General features: G+C 39.3%; 1 protein-coding gene across 3 annotated transcripts in view; it reads right to left on the bottom strand.

Moving 5' to 3' along the window:
• Nucleotides 1–20,771, bottom strand: part of Arfip1 (ADP ribosylation factor interacting protein 1) — an 82,134-nt gene extending 61,363 nt beyond the window's left edge. For 2 of the 3 annotated variants that reach the window (XM_005080083.4, XM_005080085.4), the window contains exon 1: nt 20,642–20,771. The gene's annotated coding sequence lies outside the window, so the exon portion shown is untranslated. Of the gene's footprint in view, nt 1–20,244; nt 20,429–20,641 lie in introns of those variants that run through there. The other variant, XM_040752574.1, reaches the window with a different exon arrangement.
• Between the last annotated feature and the right edge of the window lie 291 nt (nt 20,772–21,062).

Below are 21,062 nucleotides of genomic sequence, written 5' to 3'. Positions count from 1 at the left end.
GTCTCCTCCCACCACACCTCCTACCCCCTCCACTGCCTCCAGGACCACGGTTTCCTCCATCAGGTATTCACTCCATGTTTCCAATAGCACCAAGCTTTCCACTCTTGGATCATAGTTAGAAGGTTGCAGGTTATAATTTCCAAAATCACTGTAATTTCTACTTCTGTAATTTCCTCCTCTGTAGTTGTCATAACCACCTCCATGGCCTCCAAACCAGGTTCCCTTATCCAGATCTCTCACCACTATACCCTCCTCTTCCTTCTCCATAATCAGGTCTACCTCCAAACTTGTACCTTCAGGTACACCTATGATAGCCATCCCCAAATTTACATCCCACTTTGATGTCTATCATATTCTGCACCTGCACAAACACACAAAAAACTGCTTCCTGGTCTTAGTCCTAAATTTCCACAGCCACCACAAGACTCCCCAAACCTCCACTCCCACTCCTAGAACTTGAGACATCCTGAATTTCTTCTTTAGACAATGCTTTTCTTACTTTTGCATTCCAACAACTGATGGTATGATATTGTGTAATACAATTTTATCCACAGGATCATGACCATAAAATGTAACAAAGCCAAGCCCCCACTTCCTTCCAGACTGTCTATCAGTAATTATTTCAATAGTAACAAGTTTTCCATATTTCAAAGTAATCTCTAAGGTGGTGTTACTCAGGGTCTTTCTAGTCCTGCCATCAAACAGCTACTTCACAGTCACAAGGAGTCTAGGTTTTCCAGACTCTTCTCTTGATATGAAATGTTTGACTCAACTACTCTCCCATCTATTAAGTGAGGCTTTGCAGTCAAGGCAGCATCGACCTCCACCAAGGGTGAGAAAGTTAAAAAATTAAATCGTCTCATCCTTTGCTTCTAGGATGCCTCATAACCACAGTCTGTAAACTTTCCCCACTGGGCCTAGCAGTTTCTTAAATGTTCTTCTGTGGTTTCAAAATTTAACCAACCAATGAAGAGTTTCCAGAACGGTTCCTTTTCTGTTTCCTCTCCAAAGGAACCATTTTAAAAGCTTTCTCCATTGCAGACTCAGTTACTTGAGTCTGATTCCCAGCAGCTGAGCAAGAAGAGAAAGACTTCCACACACAGGCACAGGTCCATGGTCCAAGAGAGTGTTGCTGAGAACACCTGCACAGAGCACACAGGACCAACCGCCTCTCTGATTCCTATTTCACCATTTCTTTTCTTTTCTTTCGGAGACAAGGTTTCTCTTTGTAGTCCTGGCTGTCCTGTAATTTGCTCTATATACCAGTCTAGCCCACCTGCCTCTGCCTCCCAAGTGCTGAGATTAAAGATAGGGACCACCTGGCTCCTATTTCACCCTTTTTTAATGGTAAAGGAATTATTTTTCTAGAAGTCCAAAATCCACCCACAGCAACAATCTGGCAGGGTATGTGGTGTCACTGTGCCCATCTATAAGGGACTGACTTGCAGCTCAGCAACCCAGCAGCAAAAGAAGCAAAATAACAACAATCCTTTCCCACTATAAAAATGGCTACAGCAGCCTAAATGCCATTTACAAATATCCCATTTCATGCAGATCTGAGAATCCCAAGTAAAGCCTCCAAGTGAGCATCTAAACATAGCAATATCTGAATAATGGTGGATGCATCCAATCACAGAGGAAGAAACTACCCATCTTAGATCTCTGAAACAGCAAGGGAGGCTTAACTGGTTTGCCAAGCCAGATTTCAGCCAAGGTTATGGATTTCTCATTTGTTCCTTCCTTTGTGTGGCTGTCCAGCTGCAATTCCGTCTCAATGTTAGGAAATCCTCCATATTTTAAGACTTCAGGAAAAGGAAGCTTTAGGAAGCATTTCTCTCAGTAACTGAGTTGGAGCTGTTCTAGACTCTACAGCAGATGAATGAAGAAGGTACTTCGGTAATTTTATGAATGCTCTCTGGTAACTTTGAAACAACTTACCAACTCTCCAGATATCAGAATGCCATGAAGCCAGTTTCTTAATTTAATGACTCCTTACTCTAATACCAACAGGGATTAAAGGCGTGTGCCACCAACGCCGTTAAAGTGACCTTTACTGGGTCTGTAAGGCCAGCACTAAACTAAGAGCATTACATGAATTATTTCACTTACTACTCACAACTGCCTATAAGATAAATACAATATTCTCAACTTCACAGACATCAAGGTTACAAAGGTTAAGGAATTAAATTGAGCAAAGCACATCCTCCTGCAAATGTAACCTGTAAGAGAAGAACTAACAATGAGTACTGACCATGTCAGATGCCATTTTATGTGCCAATCATATAATAAATGGCTGAATTCTCTCTGCTTCATATATATCTATATATATCTATATGTAGGTATATATATATCTATATGTAGGTATATATATAGATATATAGATATATATCTTTGTAACTATCCTCTGGCCTTAGTACCACTATTCCCACTTTTAGAAGATCTGCTGAGATCAGCTAGAAATTGATTAATTGGGATTCAAACCTGGCATTATGATTTGAAACTTTAACCTCACAATACACTACTTCTTCGAGGATGACTAAAATTAAATGGTGAATTAAAACTACCTAACCAAACATATCAACAATGCCAAGGTTGAGGAATTCGGTAGACAGCCTGGTGTGTGACGTCTTCAGGCTAGCAAGACTGTTAGCATCTACTCATACCTCATGCTTTGTTTGTTTGTTTGTTTGTTTGTTTTTTGAGACAGGGTTTCTCTGTGTTGCTTTGGAGGCTGTCCTGGTACTCACTCTGTAGACCAGGCTGGCCTCGAACTCACAGAGATCTACCTGTCTCTGCTTCCCAAGTGCTGGGATTAAAGGTGTGCGCCACCAACGCCCAGCTCCACTCATGCTTTCTTATAAAGGCAGCCCATTGCAGCTCCCTTAGAGAGGAACCAAGCAGGTCTCCAGCAAGCTTTCTGAGCACAGCAAAAAAAACCATGGCTCCAGAAAACAACTTAGCTAGTCCCCTGCTCCCTTCTCCAACTGCCTCTCAGGCCATAATCTCCCTGAACTCCCTTCACACTAGTCAACTTTGCAACCAAATGTCAACTAACTTCATCTTCACTCTAGGAGTAGAGTAACTCTCCTTAGTATCAATTTAACGTTTAGTTTAGTCTATATCCTTTCTATAGCTGCCAAGACCAAGGATTAAAATGCTCATGTCATATTTTTCTGGCTTATTTATATTTTCCAAATCCTGAAAATAACCTTCATTTAACAAAAGGCTTCCCATTTGACAACTGATCACTTATGGGTATATTGTCATAGGGAGAAGAAGTGTCATTAACAAAGTTCAACCAGCCAGGCGGTGGTGGCACACGCCTTTAATCCCAGCACTTGGGAGGCAGAGGGAGGTAGATCTCTGTGAGTTAGAGGCCAGCCTGGTCTACAAGAGCTAGTTCCCAGGACAGCCTCCAAAGCCACAGAGAAATTGTCTCAAACCCCCCCCAAAAAAAGTTCATCCAAAGGCCAAAAGAAACACATATTAGAAACAAATTTATGCACAGAAAAACAAAATTTCTAAAAATTGATTAGAAAAAACCTTAAATCTTTATAGAAAAGATCTACAGCTTGTCAATTATGTAAGGCATTTATCATTGTCTAACAGTAGTTTTGTTAATTTAACAATTTAATTAACAGTTTAATTTCAACCCAGTTTACCACTGAGCAAGAAAAATTAAGGGTATTATAAAAATAAAAGTTTCCTCGGATGTTTCTTAAATCTACTATATTTTTATGACATTCTCTGAAAAATGCAATAAAAAGTAGCCCAAAATACTTCAATATTTAGGTCACTGCTTATATTCAGTATATATTTTTCTGCTTTCCAGTAGTTATATTTCCTACCAGTTTTGTAAAATTAAATTCTTGATTTCAGTCAATTCTAGATTTAAAAAAAAAATCAGTGAATAAGATAGGCAGAGAGCAAAGACAGAAAGTGGAAATATTCCAGCCCAATTATTCTAGTTTTGGCTTCAGACAGGAGGGTTGCAGTGCTAAGTGAACTAATTATACCTCTCAAGACAAGCCATATTTTGTTTCAATACCAGAAGTACAAATGCCTTTTGTGTCAAATGAAATTATTCAGATTTTTGTTTGCCCATACAAAGACAAAGCAATTCTAATAAGCTCATAATTTGAATACTTTCTGAAACTTCCTCCACTACTAGTACAAATACAACTTTTTAAAACAATGAGTATAAGTACTGCATGCATCAATTCAGTTTGGTTCCACAGTAAGAGGCGAATCGCCAAGCCAAAGGACGCTGAAGGAAGGAGGACCTGCCCAAGTACTAAGGGCTACCAACCTCAGGTGCAGCCCCGCCCCTTCCTCACCTCACAGATGTCACTCGACTCCTGTGACCTTCACTTCCCTCCTCCTAGGGAGATTACGAGGGTTGGTGAGATGGCTCACAGATAAAGGAACTTCCTGAGTTGGACCTTTGGGACCCACATTGTAGACAGAGAGAACCGGTTCCCACTAGTTGTCCTCTGACTTTACACACGAGCTGTGGCAGAAGCATGTGTGCACATGCTCATACACACAATAAATTAAAATGTAATAAATGGGATTATTAAACATCCCAACATGTCACATAGGTATGGAGTGAATCAAGTGTCAGGGCTGGGAATGTAGCTCATGGTAGCACATTTGCCTTGCATGCACAAGGCCCTGGGTCCAACCCCCAGCATTACAAAACAAGTACACAGATAACAGTGCCAGAGAAACAAATATGAAATACCATGTACCATGAACACCACATTAAGACATTACACTCACCCTCAGCTCAACACCAACAGACAAATAGTGGAGCAGTTCTATCAGCACCAGTGTTTCCAAAAACTGAAAACCTCTGGGGTCAACATGATGCTTCACAATGCGACAGATTCTAGTAAACAAAAACAAAAAACAAAAAAAAAAATAGACTGCCTGTACAAAGTCTATGTGAAACACAAATGAACTCTGTAATTACAACCCCTAAGATACATCATTATATATCTATAAATATACCCAAAAAAGTGAAACTGAAATCTAGAAACATGTCTAATCTTCAGAAACATGAATCCAAAACAATTCTCAAACAGTTCAAATGAGAGATATTTGACCTGAATTCACCATAGTAAATTCATCACTGTCACCAGGGGCATTCTATACTTTTCTACAACAGACCATAATCAAGAGAGTTAAATTACAGATATAAATGTGTGTAGTTTATTTCCTCCTTGCCATTAAATCATTTTGATAATTCCATGGCTTCAATAGACAGAGGACTCGACCCTATTATTATAAATGAAGAAAACTGATGTGTTAAATACAGGTAACTGCCTAATTTGAGTAAGTTTATGGAAATTAATTTACAACTCTTGTCAATATTTTTGCATTTGTTACAAGTCAGTGTTTGGACGCATTGCTACCAACCCTGAACATCACGCATCTTCACACCCAGCACTATTTCATTTTAAACCCTTTGCCTGTCATTGCCATGTGTGCTCTGCCCCAGGCCTAGCTGCTAGCTCCCTCTAGAAACGTATTCCCTCCCTTCTTTCACACCCATCTACAGCCCCAGAAGCTCCACCCTATTCCTCAAACACACCAATCTTATTTTTTGCTTTTGCTGTTTCTCCTGCCTGGAAGATTTTTACTCTAAGATTTTTGCATGACTCTCATACCTCATTCAAGTTTCTACTCAAACATTATATCCTCAGAAAGCTATCTTTGGCCAACCTTTGTAAATGAGCACACTTTGTCACTTTTTACCTGCTATCATGCTTCCTGGCAGATATCAAATATTACATAATAATAAACACAGTCGGCATGTCTCCAATACCTATAAAATAAAAGCCAACTCCAACTTGGCACTCAAAATCCTCCCAATTATTTTCTTTCCACCAATTATGCTTTAGATTTGTTAAATCAAATTCACTCTCCACATACATATTTCCCAGTTCCTCTCCCTGTCTTTAGAAAGGACATCACTCACGTGCTCAATTCTACGCATGTTCCAGGAGTGTAGTAACAATGTCACTAATATTCCTGATGATTCTCCTCGAAACTGCCACAACCTTTCATTCATATCACTCTGTAAGCACTATGATCTTGCAATTTCTTTCTAAATTTCAGTGATTAATCACCATACACCTTGAATAAAAGGTCTACACTCAATTTACTAGTTAGACCTCAGAATTACACAAAAGAAGAATTTGTGCATTTTCTTGAGTATTAGAAGTTGTTATGTAGAGTTGCTAAATTAAGAGGAAGGCAGAAAAGAACTCAGACTATAACTCCATAACAAGAAAACATAACTTATTTGTTTCCTTTGCTGTTATTTAAAAAATAACCATGTTTGTTTTCCAAGTTTCTATCCTTTCTCTTTTTTTTATTTAGTTTCTTAAATTTACTCATCTGTTCACTTTCATTTGAGTTCAAACCATAGTGACAGCTCTTAATAACTCTGCTAATCTTTCCAAGATGCAAAGTCTTAATGTGTAAATCTGGGAGGAAAACCTAAGGAGATTATATACAGAAACCTAGTACAATGCCTGGCATCTCAGAGTATTTCAGAGAATGGAACAACAACTGTATCACTCTCATGCCAAAAAGCACAAAGAACTCTAATTCTATCCACACTGTCGAATAAAACAGAATTTCATTCTTAATGATCAACTTTAAAGCTACAAGAGTTCCAAATCATACTTTTAGCTATAAACTCCTATAATACTTTTAAGCCAAAGTGTAAATTCAGCTTCTATTTACACAGTTAAGATTTTTAAAATTATTATTATTATTATTGCCTTCTCTCTGGACACTGCCTATTTGGTAAGACTAATACATACAAAGAAAAATTAATAAGCAGTCAATGTTAATTTACTTTGAACAAACCATTACTTGACACCTTCAGATCACTATCATTCAAACTTTACTGTCTACTGAACAGGGAATTTCTACTTCACCATCTCTCAAAGCACAATCCACGTACAGGAAACTTACAGTGGCAAGCAGCAGAGTAACGCTTTCATGTACTGTCATGAACCCATCACTGGCTGGGCTGCCTTCCCTACAGCTTGCACACACCTGATGTCACCTGATCATCTCTCAATGGTATAAATTCAGAGATGAGCAGGAATATACATTATATAGTACATATATACATATTATAGTACATAAGATAGTACATTGTACATAATATGCACATAATATAAACATAATACAGTACACATAATTCTTTACTCCCTCAGGACACATAACCTGCTTTGTCAGATGTTAAACAGCCAAGTTATCTTAAACTACACTGAACCTTCATGAAATCACACCTGATGAGGCAGGATGATATCAAGTTCAAGGACAGCCTGGACTACATGGCAAACCCAGCAAAAGAAGGATGAGGACAGGGAAGGAGGAGGAAGAAGAAGGGAAGGTGAGAGGAAGGAATTTCACAAATAATACATATTTTCAAATAGAACTGATCACCATCAATGCTTAGATTAAGAGTCAATTATTGCCCAAGGGGTGGTAAATTACACCTTTAATCCTAGAACTCAGGAGGCAGAAGCAGGTCAGTCTGTGAGTTCAAAGCCAGCTTGGTCTACAGAGGGAGTTCCAGGACAGAAAAACCATCTTAAAAAACAAAACAAAATAAAACCAAACAAGCAAAAAGTCAGAATCCTATATTACAGTATGTTACATAACATCCTGGGAACACAGTTGAGTGGTCCCGTGCAGCAGTTGAGTAGCATGCATTAGGCCCTGGATTTGATCCTCACAACTGAAAGGGCTTAACTGAGGAAATAATGAGTCTTTACAAGTGGCAGATTGATACAAGAACATTGAATTTGGTGTTGATGGGCCTCACGTTGTATTCTTATCTTACCAGATCCTGTAAGTCAGTCACTTTTCTTTTATCTGTCTGAAAGTTTAAGTTTATTCAACTAAAACAATAGGAAAAATACCAACTGTTTTACTTATGGAGCTGAATTATTCTGAAGATCTTGTGGGACCACAGAAAGCACTGCTTGTGCTTAGTATTATTTTGTATCAAAAACAGCTAAACTGACTTGAACTCAATAAAAAAACAACTGTTAGTCTTTCTCCCCCATTTAATGAGCTATATAAACGAACCCATTTAGCGAATCTTCTTTTCTTCCTAATGAATATTTCTCTCTAGTTTAATGAGCTACAATAGTGGACCTTACAGTGTTTCATCAGAATGAATTATAGAACATTCAAAAACAAAAATCATGACTAGGACCCAGTATCTATGGCTGCAGGTTCACTGAGTCTCAAGTGTGGAGCTCAGCAGTTGAAAAGTTCTCTTCCTGGATTCAAACGCTCACTCAGTGAGTGAGCATTCAATGGGAGAAAGTCAGACAAAACATGAGCAATCTGTGACAACAAATACTAGAGTATTTTTATAAAAACTTTGAACACTGTTGTATTTCACATTGTACATATTAAATAAAACTCTTTTATTTTTATTTTAATGAGATAAATAAGCTTTACTTACTAGAGTTTGAGACTGGGAAAGTGTTTGTTAGAGTGGATACCTTAATCTAACTATGTAACATTTTTATTTAGGAGTTCTTTCAATAAAGCAATTTTATTCTTTTTAAAGTTTCTTTTTTATTCTTTTTAAATTCACCGAAAGCAAGTGTAGCTTACTCCTTGTTACAAAGAAAGGTCTCATCTTATCTTGTCACTATTTCAGAGTTTATTACTGAATGGTATACCGATAGACAACTCAGTCAATCTGGACAGTCTGAGACCTTATTAAGATGAGTGGACCTTACTCAGCAATAAAACACCACCCCCAATCACCTCAACTGTAGACTGGACTTCTGTGGCTGGCTGAGCTGTACCGAGAGCTGTAGCATCATCGCTGTAATCAGACATACTTAAAAGTGAAATGTCGTAGGCATTAAAACATTTGGTTCAAAGAGTGGTATTATCCCAGTGACTTTTTTTTTGTTTTTTTGTTTTTGTTTTTTAAATCATTTCTCAAGACAGGGTTTCTCTGTGTAACAGTCCTGACTGTCCTGGAACTCACTTTGTAGACCAGGCTAGCCTTGAACTCACTCAGAGTCACCTGCCTCTGCCTTCCAGGTGCTGGGATTAAAGGCATCAACCACCACCTCCTAGCAATCCCACTGATATTCTTATAAATATTTCATACCATAATTAATTTATTTGTGATCAGAATTTGTTTTATAATACTATCTGCAGTTATATGGGTTATCTAGTATCACACAGACAAATGCTTCTAAAAAAAAACTAGAAAAGGCATCTACATAGAAAGAAGAAAACAATTTCATACAACAATTTAAAAGACTGTTAACTTGATCTGGCTGGTAAAAACTGATCAAAGATGTCTAAAGTCAAAATGTTAGTGACTTGTGTCTCCCAAAGCAAAGCTACGAACCAGACTTCTTGCCCAGATATTGGAGAAGTAACCTTTAATCCTGTAACTGATGTGACTGCTCACTGTCTGGGACACAATTCTCAGATTTCATCTGATAAAAGCTTAATTAGAAGCTATTCCTGCTTCTAATTTATCCAGCAATTCATGGAGTATGTCAGTACATAAAAGAGCTCAGTTAAGCATAAAGGAAAGATTCCAAAAGTACTCTCAATCTAATCAGGGAAACAGAATTGTAAGACACAACACTAGCACAACAGTGCAAGAAATGAGTTTCTAGTCTCAAAATACCCTGGAAAGAACATTTTTATTGTTCACAAACAGAATCTAATACCACATTAAGAAATAATACAAAAATGACTGGGTGAGACTTAGCCTAAGAACACAGATTGGTTCAATTAGAAAAACCTATTAATATATAATGGCCTCATAAATTTAACAGGGTAAACATATAGTTTTTCCCCATCTACACTGAGATGGAGTACAGTTGACAAACCGAAACACCCATTCAAAATTAAGTACTCAAAAGACAGAAATGTAACTGTCTCTCAGCATAAGATGTGTATGTTTTGTACCTTATTTAATATCTATCATATTTAATAAAAAACAAGGCATTTGCCCTAAGATTGGGAATAAGGCAAAATTTTCCACCATCTTTACTATTATTCAACACTGTACTAGAAGTACTGACCAATTCAACCAGTTAAGAAAATCAGAGTAATAATAAAGAACTTTATGTCTATATACAAACAGAACAGTACATGCCTGGAGGGGGTATAACAAAGAATCAATGATAAAACTAATTCAAAAAATTCATTTAAGTAGCAAGATACAAAATATTCAAGTCAATAGCCTGCATATACAACAATAATCAGTGAACCAAATGACAGGAGGGAAAAAAATCCCATTTGTAATAACAACAAGACTAAATAGTATAAACAAATGAGTATGTAACTAAATAATTAAATGAATAAAGTGTAAAACCTATATGAGAAAAAGATGAAAGATCAATTGGGCAAATGCTGATATCCCCTCTTCTTGGACAGAATGACAACCACTGATAGAAAAATACACGCACTACAGCAATTTTTGCAACCATAAACACTGGAAACTACCTAAGTCTATACATACAAAAGTGATTAAACTACATTACATCCAAACCAGGGAAGTCCAACCTTTGACATTGTGATGTTACTATTTACAACGGTAATGCTCAAGAACCCTTAAGCTGAGTTTAAAAAAGAAAACCCATGATGCTCTATGTTTACAGTCTTATGTTAGCCACATTTATAGCCATCCTTGGCAGCATTGGCCCACAAATCATAGGTTAGACATGTCTGAAACTATGTAACCAACTGCTCATTGAAAAAAACAAAGTTCGACAAGCTACAGTTTGCTACCTTTAATCTAAGAATGAAGGGAAGTACAGGCACACACAAGAAACAGAACTCTGAAACAAAGGCAATAGTTTATTCCCAGGGCCTGTGAGAAAATGGTGGAACAGAGTAGAAAGGGGAGAGAATAGGAACTGGGGAGCTAGCAGGATGAGGGACTACTGACACTTCTTCAGCTACAGTTTTTAAAACTAACTCTGACTCTTACAGCTACAATAATGTTCACATACCCTTGAAAAATAGTTGTAAGGAAAACTGTAACTACCCGGGTCGGGTGGGAACTGGAATACTAACAAACCAATGTGTGGTGTAAACAGGTAACTAAGAAAGCAGGAGGCAAAAGAAATCAAGTCGAATGCAGATGGGAACTTAGCATGTGAGAGAGGCAAGCAAGAGCAGCAGCACTTCAAAGCCAGACTCCACTAGAGCAGAGAGTTTGAGGCCACCCCGGGGCTATGTGAAAATGTCTTGCTTTTTTGTTTGTTGTTTGTTTTTGTTTTTTAAAAAAGGAGCGTTGGTGGCGCACGCCTTTAATCCCAGCACTCGGGAGGCAGAGGCAGGCGGATCTCTGTGAGTTCGAGGCCAGCCTGGTCTACAGAGTGAGTTCAGGGACAGCCTCCAAAGCCACAGAGAAACCCTGTCTCGAAAAACCAAAAAAAAAAAAAAAAAAAAAAACCCAAAAAAGGAGAGAGCTGGTTATGATGGCACACACCTTTAAACCCAGCACTTGGGAGGGATCTCTGTGAGTTTGAGGATAGCCTGGTCTACAGTCAGAGCTACACAGGGAAACCTTATCTTGGAAAACAAAAAAGTTAATGCCTTGTAATTTGTGCTGTGTAGCACACACACTGTGTGTGTGTGTGTGTGTGTGTGTGTGTGTGTGTGTGTTTATGGTACATACTTATAATGCAAGCATGCAGGATAATCATCGATTCAAGCCTCACCAGCCTAGGCTAATGAGACCCTATCTCAAAAAAAAAAAAAAAAAAAAAAAAAAAAAAAGTAAGACTATACATTTTCTGCTAGTGTCATAGCTCAAGTGGTGGAGTCTATACTCTGAACTAGCAAGGCCATGGAGTAAATGCTACCCCCTCTGGCAAAAAAGATACACCTTTTCTGATCTTTATACAAATTCAGCTATTTTTAACACTGTCTCTAAAACAGAATGATAAATTACTACTACAAAATTACCGTCATACCCTCACAGGCCAGTTATATTGTGGATCAAAATGTCTTGTTATTTCTCAGACTCATCCTCCCTAACCAGCCAAGAGGTATTCAATAGCTAATGAGTGTAAGGAACAAAACCCTACAAAATAAATTACTACTTAGCATTTATGAAAATGCATATATATAGTATTTATTGAAGTTTATAAGTCAATTAAAGCTACTTGAGATTGTTTAGCTTTTACTATAAAAATCACTTTATTTCTATAAACTGAAGAAAAGTAACTTATTCAGAAGGAAACCATATAAAAAACTTAATATGGGAGGAATTTAATGAAGGGAATTCTGTGCCCTGCAACTCTTACACAATCAGAGTCTTCTTAGAACCCAGGGAAAATAGAGCAATGGGTACTAGATCTTCCAGATTCCGAACAAATGAGAAACAAAAGACTCTGGATAACAATGAAAAAGGTAAAACCCAGTAGGCAGTCTCTATGATGTCCCTGAGTCTAAAGACAGCAGAGTTTAATATTAAAGATCTGTGAAACCATAGCTGTTGAACAGATATTTTGAGTTTTTCAAACTAGCACGTTATATCCCATAGGAGCTCTGAAACAGTGTGCCAGAGCTGAAGGCAGACATATACAGCAAGGTAGATATAAATAGGACGTAAATGGTATATCACACTGAATGTGCATTTAGAGTCTTTTAGTGGATTCTTTATGGAACCTGAAGCAAAATCCACTTGAATAATACACACAACTCTTTAAATAAACTTACAAATTTTAAAAATAATAATGACACTTCAAGCAGGCACGGTGGTTCACACTGTAATCTCAGACTTGAGAGGTAGAGGCAAGAGGATCAGGAATTCAAAGTCATCCTCAGCCACACAATGAGTTCAAGTCCAGCCTGGTCTATCTGAGATTTTTTTGTTTTTGTTTGTTTGTTTTTTGATACAAGGTTTCTCTGTATTGTTTTTGAGGTTGTTCTGGAACTCACTCTGTAGACCAGACTGGCCTCGAACTCACAGAGATCCACCTGCCTCTGCCTCCTGAGTACTGGGATTAAAGGCGTGCACCACCAACGCCCAGCTGCTATATGAGATTTTAACACAAAAAACAAACACAAACCAACAATTTTTTCATTAAAAGGTCAAGTCTTTAAAGAAACACCCTATGAGTTCTCTTTGTAGGAATACTTTCCTAAAGACAGTCTGAAGAGCACTACAAATGGGGTGGGGGGTTGGGGGGGACGGGACGGGACGGGTAATGCAGAACACTAATGGAGAAAGCACCACGGCTGGGGCTTGCTTTCATCTAACCTGGCCTGATTTCTTTGCAGTGTTTCATATTTGCCATTGCAGAGGCTGGTGATAACGATAAGTAGCTCTATTTCTTTGAGAATATTTTCTCATTCAGATAAGTGTTAAGAGAACAATAAGGCTTGTTTTGATGTCACAACTCAGTGTTAATCTTCATGAGGAACTGACAATTTACAATTTAAGAAATGGAGCAGCTCCATTAATTAACTATATGTATTTAGAGTTTTTTAGAGATGAAAATACTACCCAAAACATAGAATTGTCTTCTATGACAGTTTTCCTAAAACAAAGCAAAAGTCCTTTCCTTACATCCCAATGAAAATTATATCGACTTGAAAATGATTTTCCATACAACATATTCCAAGTATACTATATTCCTTTTCATAAGCTGAACAACAAAATAAAAATAACATTTCTGTCTTTATATCAACAACTATCTGTCTGTTTACCTTTGCAGACACCTAACATTCCTTTTAGATACTAATAAATTGAGTTCAGGTGGTTTATTAAGATAATAGCATCAGTCTAGTACTTCAGAATTAGAAAGCTTTAACCAAATACAGCTAACTATTAATTACGTCATAAAGAGAAACAACTGGTAAGTTAGCCTAACAGACAGTCAACAACCGCCATCCCTATCACCATAACCAATCTTTAAAACAGGTAATAAAACTCAACTGTTTGGAAAGAGTCTAATGCAACATAAAGTGACAGGGTTCTCAAACGACTTACTCTCTGAAAAGGAAACTAGCTGTAAATAAATGCTGTATTATTCAGTTTAGTGTGGCCTCTTTCTTCACAGACCGCTAGTTGGGTTCCAGCACACTAGCAGAGAAGCAAACAAGAACCAACAATACTACAGCGTTTGCTACTTGCTGTAATTGATTTCATTACAAGACCCAACAATTTATTTGTTACATGGTATTATAGCTATGAACTGCTTTTCTCCCTTAGTAATCTATAAATGGAAAGTTACTACACTCCCCCAAAACCATATCAAATAAACCACCTCAAAACTCACAGGTAAGTTTTTTTTTCAGTAGAAAAGCATTCATAGTAAGCACAGCTTAATATAGTCAGATACAGATAATCACATATAAAATGTTTATATTCTTGTTTGTATTTAAGCTAGTGCACACACATATATTTCCTTGTTCTATCTCCTGAGAGGCCCTAGAAGCAATTAACACTCAATGTCCTCAGCAATGAGAACACACACAGCCCAGTTACTGGTTTCTAATAGCATTTTCTAATAAAAAGAATAGAGGCTCCTGGGAGAATGGATTGTTCTAGAGCCAGGTAATATGCTAGATGAACCATGAGCATCTTGTAGAACAAAAACTAAAACCAAATGAACAACCACAAAAAATGCTGGGGTTAAAAAAAAAGGCAATCTTCATAATAACAAGAGTATTTCAAGAAATCATTTAAGAAGGCTGGAATAACTACAGCAACACAAAGCCCTGCTGATACTGGCTAGGCAATGCTCAGTGCTCAGTGCTCAGACCTTTAATCCCTGCAATTAAGAGGCAGGGGCAGGTGGATCTCTGAATTCGGGGCCAGCCTGGTCTACAGGGTGATTCCAGGACAGCCAGGTTACACAGAGAAACACTGTTTCCAAAAACAAAACGGGGGGGGGATGACACACACACACACACACACAAGACAAGGCTGAACTGCCAAATTATAACCAAAAGTACAAAACATGTACTCATCTGTCAAAACCACAGTCTGGAGAGACTGTTCAGGGTTAGGAATGTGTATACTGCTTCACAGGACTGGAGATTGGCCCCAACAGCTGTCAGGTAGCTTACAACCAACCACCTGTAACTCCAACTCTAGAGTGACTGGGGTCCATGGGCACCTGTGCTGCACTCACGCGCGCACGCACGCGCGCACACACACACACACACACACACACTCACACACACACTCTCTCTCTCTTTAAAATAATATAAATAAATTTGATATAAATGACTGAGTGAATCAGTAAATAGAAGAGAAGCATCTCCTTTACAGATTATTTCCAAAAAGATTTTATGAAGACTCCCCCACACACTTTTTAGGAAGTAAAGCACAATTCCCCACTATCGTGGTAGCACACACTGCTCTTCTGTGAAAGGCGGTGCTCAAAGGGAAGGGCTTAGAAAGTATAAATCCACAGTGGGCAAATCTGACGACTCCAGGCGACTGTCAGGAAGGCTAGCACCAACAGTGCAGTTACAGTGACAATCAGGACTGGCACTGTCACTCTGTGTTTCTCCTCGTGCTAACCATGAGATAAACACCAGAAAAATCCCCACAGATGGATGTACAGGATACCTTTAAATAGTAGCCTGCAAAACTATCAGAAGCAAGGAAATCTGAGAAACTGTCAATGCCGTGAACACCTGACGGCTGGATGGGACACACAGGAAAACTGACATAATATGAATAAATGTCGTCACACTAATGAACTATGTTGATAAGAAAAGCTGGGTATGGAATATTCAGGCACTTCTACTCTATCTTTTTAGTATTTCTGTAAGTCTAGCCAAGAGTTCATTATAAATAATCTAAAAACATTACACTATTTTATAAACTACTAGTATTTTACTTATGTGTATTTGAGAAACCAGAAATTTAGTTTACAATTTAAATATTACCACTTTAACTATTATATGTGTAATAATTCAAATTCAAAATCTTAAAGATACAAGCAGCAAACAAACAAAATCTATGAGCTGAAATCTTAGTAATTTAGGTGTTGGGTCCGGAGTCATGGCATACACACACATACATACACACACATAAACACAATAAATATATGAATTACTAATAAATCAGGAGCTAGAAAGATGGCTTGCTGGTTTCAAGCACTTGCTGCTATTGCAGGAGACTCAGCTGTGGCACACATACAGACAAAATGGTACATGCATGCATGTCCCCACACACCCACACATACAAATAAGTAAATAAAGTGACCTATTTTTTTTTTTAAGGACCAAAGGAGGCCAGCTTGGTACAGCAGAATTTCTCAGATCATGATTCAAGATAAGGCTGAAGAAGTATCACTGTTCAGAAATTCTCTTTTTACTCTCAACACAATGCAAGTCACAAAAGAGTTGGGGAAAGGGGAGGAGTGACAATCAGTATGTTCATAATAAATCAATGCTCTCAGGATGGATAAAGGACTAAAAATAAGCCAAAAGCAGACCAAAAAAACTAAGGCTAAATCCAAGTTTCAGGCAAAGCGTAAGTGTGCTAAAGCATAGCGTGGAAGTAGGGAGAACTTTCAAGAGCCACTGTAAGAAAACTAGTGCCTGTTGACACATCTGACATTATCAAGGAGATGTAAGGACTGCCCCACATTTTCAAGATTTTATATGTACGGACAATGCCATCACTCGCTGAAAGCAGAAACTAAGAAGAGAGAAGCAATGATTTGGAGGTAGGAGAGGAAAGAAAAGAAACATGTCTACTTTTGGATATAACAGAGTTGAGACATCTTTAAGTCTCCAGGAAGGGCATCAACCAGACGGCAAGATGTACAGATCTACAGCCCAAGGGAGACGGAAAACGCACGTGCCCTTAGGAAAGTTGACAGTGTTATCCTAGAAAAGGACAACATAGTGATCCCAATATGCAAGAAGATCATTACACTTAAACTCTAACCATGTGGATTTAGTTAAACAGCCAAGAAAGAACACGACTATGCTATGTCAGGTAAAACGAAAACGCTAAGTACCATGGGGGGACAGAAAACTTCCTATCTTGGTTCAGTAATATAATAATTATGTAACAAATTACAGCATTTCAACGTTTTAGCCAGGCTGGAAAATACTGTTAGAAATGTTCTAAATCCATACTGTCCTAAAAGGCACGCACCAGCACAAGTGACCACTGAGCACTGACGCGTGGCTGGTGCTACTGATTTTTATCTAATTTCATAACCGAAACAGCCACAAGCTTAGAGGCTTTGGTGTTAGAACGAAGAGGGTTAGAGCTTCCTTGTGATCTTCAACTACATTTTGAATTAACTGGGAGAAGGGGACCTGAGACCCGGAGGTGGGAATGGAATACTGGGAGTAGAAGAAATTTTCATCCCATCTGTTTATTATATATAGTTGGAAATTTCATTTCAAGACTATATATATATATATATGTATACACACACATATATATAGTATACACACATACACACACATATATATAGTATACACACACATATATATATATAGTATATACACACACACACATATATATATAGTATACACACACACACACACACATATATATAGTATACACACATACACACACACACACATATATATATAGTATACACACACACACACACACACACACATATGGCCGGAGAGATGATGGCTCAGGCACACCTCTGTTTTACAGATTTTGTTATACACCCCAAAAGTAGCAGTGCTACAGACTGACTGCCAGTCAGTCACCACCCACCCAAGCTCACCATGCTCCATAGCCCTTGGAGTAACTCAGTGTTCAATAGCATTAGTTTCTACCCAAAGCTCTATGGATTTAAGCACTCTGATGAATGGATTCCTTTCTCTATCCCAAATGATCGTTCTGAAATTTATGGTTCCAAACTCATTTTGCCAAGGTTAGTTTCCATTCTTACAGGTCATATTAAATACAATCCAGCAAACTTGTATCCATCTCCATAAAAAAGCCCTATCAACTACCAATCTATAGGCCTTCTTCAAATTCTCTTTTTTGTCATATGCTTCAACATGACATTCAACAAGGAGTTCATCCACTAAAGAGTAAGAGAGGAAAAGATCATTGTTTTGATGTCTAATGTGTAATCAAATAAGGTATCTCCAACTCATCCTAAAAATCTTATAATGGAAGTATCCTACAAGTTATCTACAGTTAAACACCTAAGAGCAAATCCTGGCTCCATCAGAATTATCTTAGCTCTGCTGGTCATTTAGTGTCATTCTCTTCATCTAGAACAGTGGTTCTCAACCTTCCTAATGTTGCAGTCCTGTAACAGTTCCTCATGTTGTGCTGACCCCCAATCACAAAATTACTTTTGTTGCTGCTTCATAACTGTAAGTTTGCTGTTATGAACCATAAGATAAAAAATCTGTGTTTTCCAATGGCCTTAGGTGACCCCTGTTGAAAGGGTCATTTGACTCCCAAAGAGGTCATGACTCACAAGTTGAAAACTGCCAACACATGAATGGTGTGGGGAGCAACCTTATTAAAGTTGCTAAAAGGAAGAGACAGTCGTGAAACGCACCAGGCATCATGTACATAGTAAGCAAATAAATGTATCTTTCACTGTGGTGCTAGACAGGATTTATCTTCTAAATTTGCCTTTATCCTACAAGCAACGAGCTTAGCATTGACCACTCTACCAAGTGAGGCCACTACACTGAGGGAAAATCATGTTATTGAAGTGAAGAACTGGTTACTTTAGACAAATTATGATGAGCTGTGCAGGTAACGTCGTAAGAAGTGAGCTTCAAACCTTCACAACTTCGACTTCCAAAGACCTCACAATCAAATCAGTAAGCAAATATGCACTCTAGCACATAAGTTAAGCTTGGAAAGCTTCCCATTTACGGAAATAATTAACACACATGGCATAAAATGAAGAGAAAGGGGTGTGGAAAATTGCCACAGCCATATGGACTGCATAAAACATCGTATTTGCCCTTCCTGAGTAAGTCCAAGGCAGATATCTCCAGTTAAAACAAGACAATGGAAGCAAAGAACAGCTATCATTTAATTGCTTTATTCTGAGTTGTACTCAGTGGGTTGGTGACACTTAGTATGCATTAAATAATGATAAATACATCAGTGCATAAATTCTCTTATTAGAAAAGCAATGGACATAGCCAGCTATCCCTAAAAAGAAACCTCAAAACCACAAATCAGGAACCAATGTGGTTCCTTCTACAGGTCCAGGAAGGAATTTAGAAACACTGCTGTTTTGAAGTAGTGAGATTTCAGTACCAGGCTGTAATCCCTGCACTCCACTCTGCCTACCCCCCGCCAAAAAAAGCCATTTGCAATTTGGGAAACAACAGCTCCATGGGTAAACAGTTTTCATTTGCGCTAACAAGCCACTAAATCGGTGCTTTTTAATCTTGCTGGATATTGTACATGTCTTTTAAGAATTTGAGAAAAGAATGCATTTGCCCAGAACACATGCATACAAACTTTGTACATAATTTCTGGGGTAGGGATAGAAAAACTCCCGAAAATAACTGATACTTGGACTAAGGCCCTAATCTAGCATTAACGCGAAGATAATCCAAAAAAAGTAACGTCTTATCAAAAAGGAAACAAACTAGCTCAGGCAGAGCCTTTAATTCAGAAAATACCAGTGGAAATATGCTGTTTTCCTATATACTAAATTTTAGACTTTGTAGTTAGGAGACAGCGTTGATCATGTTGAACAAGAAAAACAAACAAACAAAAAACTAAAAAAGCAAATGAAAACAGAGCAATCAGAAGAAAAGTGTAATAACCGCAGTAGCTGCTCTGAAAGAGCAGCAATGAAATGGCCAATTCCTGCAGCCTCCAGAGAACTGACCAACGTCATCAATCTGTTGCACCTTTTTTTGCCAACGAAGTTAATTAAATGGCAAATGTGAACACACCCTCGCAGTTATGAAAGCAACACGTTGAGGAAAAGCCCTGGAATTCTTTCATTCTTTTTTTTTTTTTTTCTGATCAGATAAGAACCGAGTTAAGTATAGTTCAGGAAAAAATAAAGGAGGGAGGAACAAAATCCTAAAAGGGCGGCTTAAAGAATCTGCAGGAAGTGTAAAGTACAAACTTTTTTTGAGATCAGAGGGCTCAAGAGGAAGATAAGAACAAAGCCAAGGAAGCAATAACAGGGAAGAAAGTCAAGACTCTCAGCACTTAAGTTTCCTCTCCTAGACACGTAAGGAGTAGTAACTTGGCCATGAGGAACGCACCAGAAAGCAGGGCCACAATTTACTCCTCCAAACTCCAGCATTCCTTGGACGCCCTCACCAGCACTCAGGCTGGGGACGTTTCGAGCAGGGCACCAGGGTCGGGCTACTCCTCGGTGGGACGGTCGCTACCTCCCTTCCCCTCGCAGCGGGAGAGAGGAGGGGGCGGTGCACGGAAAAGTGAAGAGGAAGGCGGCCCACTGGGACCTCCTCCCACCCAGAGCCTGCAGAGCCGAGCGCCGGCCGCTCCAGGGGGACAGGAGGGACCAAGGGGCGGACTCGGCTGCTCCCAGGGGTGCAAGTGCACCGGGGCAAGTTTGCAGCGAGAAGCGGAGGCGTCCGCCGTCGAGCAGAGCGCGCCACTGCAACCCCATCCTTCCCGCCGCGGCTCCGCCCTCACCTGTCAGTCAGCAGGGAAGCCGGCCGCGCTCGCTCGGTCGCGGGTTCTCCGGGTCGCAGCACTGGGGAATCGCGTCAACCCTGGGCAGAAGTGAGCGGAAGCGCCACCCGGAGCTTTTCCTTCGTCCCCTCCTCCACGCACCTCGGCTGCTCCGGGGCGGGGAACAGCTGCAGCTGTCACAGACGCCGGGCGACCAACCGCCGGGGATACTTGCGCCCGCGACCTATCAACCCGGCCTCCGGTGCCTGCAGCACAGCCTCGGAGCCGGAAGTGAGGAGGCCGGAAGTGCGGGGTCCCGGGCCCTGGACAGCCTCTCTCTCTCCCCAGAAGCGGAGCGGGGCGCCGCCACGTCTCTATGGTGCGCGCGCGGCTCTCAAGGGGCCTGGTCGTCCCGGCTCCGCCCCGGGCTGCGGCCCGGGCC

Source organism: Mesocricetus auratus, unplaced genomic scaffold (assembly GCF_017639785.1).
Source record: "Mesocricetus auratus isolate SY011 unplaced genomic scaffold, BCM_Maur_2.0 Super-Scaffold_100009, whole genome shotgun sequence".
NCBI classification, from domain to species: Eukaryota; Metazoa; Chordata; class Mammalia; order Rodentia; family Cricetidae; genus Mesocricetus; species Mesocricetus auratus.
This window is presented reverse-complemented; position numbering and strand designations above follow the sequence as displayed.